Consider the following 5,367-nt stretch of genomic DNA (forward strand, 5'->3'; position numbering starts at 1 on the left):
GGTTTTGGTGGTTGACAGTGTCAAAAGCCTTACGCAGGTCCACAAATAACCCAACAGGAAACTCATTTTTATCAAGAGCTGCATGAATCAAGTTAATCATACTAATAAGTGCATCATTAGTGCTTTTTTTGGGTCTGAAGCCATATTGACAAGAGCTAAGTATATTGTGTTTGGCTAGATAAAAGTAAAGCTGCTTGTAGATTAGTTTTTCAAATATTTTTGACAAGTTAGGCACGATTGATATAGGTCTGTATTTGTTGACATCTGTGAAATCACCACATTTGTGGACAGGGGTTACTCTCGCTTTTTTGAGAATATCTGGAAAGGTTTGGAGTTCAAATGACTTGTTGAAGAGCAATGCAATAGCAGGGGCTAAAGATCTGGAGGCTTTTTTGTAAATTAAAGTTGGTATCTCCTCAAGGGCACTAGACTTGGTTTTAAGGGAAAGGATTATCTCATTAACATCAGTGGAATTTGTAGGCTTTAGGTACAGAGACTGTGGATAGTTACCTGTAAGATAGTCCTTAACATCAGTACTGGAAGATGGAATGTCATTTGCAAGGGATGACCCAATGGAAGAGAAGAACCTATTGAACTCAATAGCATATCGAATCAGAGGCTGAAAGCTGATGACCATCGTTATTTGACAGGAGTGTTGGTGTGTTATTTAAAATCTTCTTTGATCCCAATATTTCTGAAATTGTGCTCAAAGTTTTTTTTAATGTTGCTCTTTATTTGGGTAAATTTATCTTCGTAGTATTTAGTTTTGACTTGTCTAATTATTTTAGATAGCACTAACGAGTAATTCTTTGAGAATTCTGTTACCACCCTTGAGACTAAATAAGGTTCTTCTCCCCGCAGTGTTAAGAAATGATATTAAATCGGCCTTGCCAACATACGTCTAGGGGTTATGGATACATCACTGCATAAAATGGAGAACAATATATTTACGCTAAGGGGGACAAACATAACAATTAAATGGTAAAAATAATAGCCAGAAATATTCTTCAGCATGCAATATCATAAATAAAACTCCTCATTGAGACATGAACAATAGCACCAGCACATGGATTACTAAATGGGATATACAAAATCATCTAACCAGGAAATTCACTTGATATGAGCTAAAATAACAGTGACCAATGACTTAACTTAAAAACATGTCTCCTCTCGACCATAGCCGCCACGCTTATGCCCACGCGTTGGTCCGCAGGCCAAGCGTCTACCAAAATATCAAATAAACATCCACATAAACATTGTGGAAATTCTTCTAACAAAATGTAGTACTAATATTCAAATCATTATTAATCTTAAGAGTAGTAAATACTGGTACAATACTCAATATAATATAATGGCAAACAATAATAAGAATTAATCAAGGTTGAACTATAAACACTCTCTTGACAACAATGTTCCCACACTGGGCACATCCAAATATGGTCATCCGTCCACTCGGAGAACGTCCTTGGGCCTAGTCGGGCCTGTGTCACTTTGGGTCGGCGGTTGCAGCCAGTTGTCTCGACTTCAAGTTGAGTAGTGAGCACCGACCGCCTCTCGAGTAAGTCCCTAAGTTTTCCTCTGTGGGTAGTTAGCTCTGGGGAGCCGAAGACGCTACCCCCCCCCCCCAGAAAATCAGCGTTTTTTTTTAATGTAATGAAAATGCCATTTTCTGGGTAAGACCCAGGGGCCAGATTCACGAAGCAGTTACGCAAGTACTTACGAACGTGTACATCTTTCCTCAATCTTTGACGGCTTTGGTTACATATATTAAACAGTTTACAAACATTACAACTTCAGAATCAACTGTTGTTATTTTTATAAACAGCCTCCTGGTGCTTCGGAGCTCATTAACTGTTTAATAATTGTAAACAGAGCCGCCAAAGTTTGTGAAAAGATGTTCAGGTTCGTAAGTGCTTGCGTAACTGCTTCGTGAATCTGGCCCCAGAGCTAGGCTCCCTAGCATTCCTCCCTCCCTCCGGTCGTCGGTTTTTCGCGTGTTTTCTATCTCTCCCTGGACAGATGTAATAGGACCCATTATCACCACACCAGAAATAAATATCTCTTTGATATCCCCAGGGTCAAACTTAATCTGTGTAAACACTCTATGCAAATAAAGGGACCTAGTCTATGGAACTCACTCCCTAGCGAATTGAAAAGCTGTCAAACTTTTGCCTCATTCAAAAACAAAAACAAAAAATACCTAATTTCATCTTCATAGTTTCCTACACTGAGCTTTAAATTTGCTCTGTATCTAGTTATACCCAATCTTCCAATCTTTATGTACTTAATCCAAACAACTTTATCATTGTGTAGATTGCTGTCTTCTTTTATGTGCTAGCTATATGCTGTATTGTGCCTATTAATTTTTGTTAAACTACCATTCAAGCTGTCAATGCAATCAATCTGAGCTACTTATGTGCTTTAATATACCTACAAATTTCTCTCATCTTCCATTTTTTTTCTTGCTATGTACCTGTTATTTTTATAAATTTTGCTAGTATTTACCTACTTAAAATTTTCTTTGATTAAGGACCTGCCCGAAACGCTGCGCGCACTAGTGACTTTACAAGAATGTAATTACTATGCTATGTATCCTCACAATCCCAATGTACTTTCTTGTATATATATAAATAAAAATAAAATTTTGACATCCAGCTTCCTCTTCCCCCTCACGGGGAGGGGGGGAGCTGCGCAGACAGCGGCGCGGTGACGTGTGACGTCATGATCGTTTGCTCGTTTCGTGTAGGGGAGTTCTATCCACTTGTTCGGCTTTTGGTAGCAATATTTTCACTAGAATAGAGGTTTGTTTTGGGATGTTTACCTTTCTGGGTGCCTGACCCGGTCGATGGCAAACATAGAATGCTTCCAACCACATGGAGGGTTTCTACAGGCCATTGCTCCCCTTGCCTCTTCTGAGGGGGCCAGGTTCTGGCTCGTGGTCCTCGGTAGGCGGTTAGAACTCCATACACATGACTGATGCCAAAGTCTGACATTAGTATATCAGCCTAGTAAACTCCGGGGAGCCTCCGGGTCTCACGGAGAAAATGACTTTTCCTTACATTCAACGCTGATTTTTTTATCTGGAAAAAGGTTCACACCACCACGTGGAGATATTTTATCCTAGCTAGAGTCTTTTTAGCCTTTATGGCAATCTCCCACTCTTCCTTCAATGCTTTCTCTCTCGTCATTTGTTTAAAGTAAGACTTTGTTTGTACAACTTTCTCTGATTATTTTTCAATAATATGAAGATGTTGTCCAAGGTAGTGTTATGAGCACTACTCCTTTTTCCTTATTGCTCTAAACGATCTTCCTTCCTCCCTTCCTTCTGGTGTTTTTTCAGCCCTTTATGACGACGATTTCACTCTGCTGTTGCATTCGTCTTTCCTCCAAGACCGGCTCCAACTTGCAGTGACAAGCTGTTGTTTTGGACCACCGATCATGACTTCAAGTTCTCTACGACTAAAACTTGTGTCATGACATTTACAACAGTAGTGTGTTACGTGTTTACGTGTTAATTGTGTCGTGCTCCATCCCCCATTGTCTCTATGGTAATCCCCTTTCTTTAATCTACTAAATGTATCAGTAACGGTTGAGGACTACAGGGCTAACAACACAACAAACCAGGCATGACAGGGCACAGCTCATTGAAACTTTTAAAATACTGAATAGGTGTGTTACATCTGACCTTTTAAAGAAATTGTCTGGATCAACATCCTCCAAATTGTTCAGTACAGTATTTTAATTTAAAATACTGAACAATTTGGAGGATGTTGATCCTGAAAATTTCTTCAAAGGGTCAGATGTAACACAAACAAGGAGCAACGGTTTCAAGCTCACCAAGCCACAATCTAGGACTGAGAACAGGAGATGCTTTTTCACCTATATGGTTACAAACCCATGGAATCACCTTCTCACCAAAGCTGTAAATGCAAAGACTCTTTTTGAATTTCCAAATCAAACTGGAAAAGATTTAGGCTATGCTCACCACAACATAGCCTAAATTCGGCAAAAGTTACCAATGAGCGCACAAAATCAGCAAAATGTCTATTCTCGTTTCAGTTTTCTCACTTTAATTCTCGTGCTGCGTGGCTCGTTTTGGTATCATTGAGTTCGCAATTAAATTCCCTGCAGGTGTTGTATATGCATATATTGTCCAAAAGTCAAGCGTGACTCTCTTTAGCAAAGCCTAAAGTTACCTGTGAACGAGCACCAATTTGCACATCGCAGCCAAATGTGTATACTCGTTCAGTTTCATAAAATAAATTTTCGTGTTACGTCTTTCATTTTGGTATCAAATTGTTCGCAATAAAAAGACGCGTATTTTAAAACTAGTCTTATAATAATAGAGCAATAAATGGAATTTATCAAATATTTTAATTTTGGACGCTCATCATCACAAAATTATTTATATTTTTCCAGTGTTCTGATATAAATTTTCGTGATACATCTTTCATTTTGGTATCAAATTGTTCGCAATCTAAAGGTGCGCATTTTAAAACTAGTCCCATAATAATAGCACAATAAATAGAATTTTAACAAATATTTTAAAATTTTGACCAAAAACGTATTTATAATCTTTCAAGGAGTTCTGACATCAAGTTTCGTGTTATAGCTTTCATTTTAATATCAAATTATGCGCACTCTAAAATCACTCATCTCGAAGTCGATTGGATAATAAATGAATTTTATACAAATATTTTTTTGGGGAGCCCCTATGGCTTCCCGGAGGTTACTAGGCTGATATGCTAATGTCAGACTTTGGCACCAGTCATGTGTATGGAGTTCTTTAGGCCTACCGGGGACCATGAGCCAGAACTTGGCCTCGAGAGAGGCAAGGGGAGCAACGGCCTATACAAACCCCCCGTGTGGTTGGAGGCATTCTATGTTTGCCATCGACCGGGTTAGGCACCCAGAAAGGTAAGCGTTCCAAAACAAACCCCGATTCTGGTGAAAATTGCAACCAAAAGCCGAACGAGTGGATAGAACTCCTCAAACAAAAACGTGCAAACTAGTATGACGGGACCCTCCCTGCTGTTCCTGGTGGTGTGGACGTGGCGCTTTTACGATGGGCGGCCATCTTCCCCCTGTCGTGAGGGTAAACTCCATCGGATTGGAGTTTACTGGCCGTGCTGGTTGCCCGCTGGTGGACGTGGTATTGAGTGACATGCTTCGTGTCCCGGTTGGGGACGTATATGGCATTGAGCTGGTAACTGCTCACCGTGTTATTGTCAAGTTTGTGGGTGAGGCGGTGTACCGTGCTTTCTTACGGAGGTACGAGGGCCGTACTTTGCAGCTACAGGACGGCACCGGGTCTGTGACCATTTCAGACCGTAGTGGTGCTGTGACGTATGTCAGTGTTCATGGCGC

This window comes from Procambarus clarkii, chromosome 31 (genome assembly GCF_040958095.1).
Source record: "Procambarus clarkii isolate CNS0578487 chromosome 31, FALCON_Pclarkii_2.0, whole genome shotgun sequence".
In the NCBI taxonomy this organism is placed as follows: domain Eukaryota; kingdom Metazoa; phylum Arthropoda; class Malacostraca; order Decapoda; family Cambaridae; genus Procambarus; species Procambarus clarkii.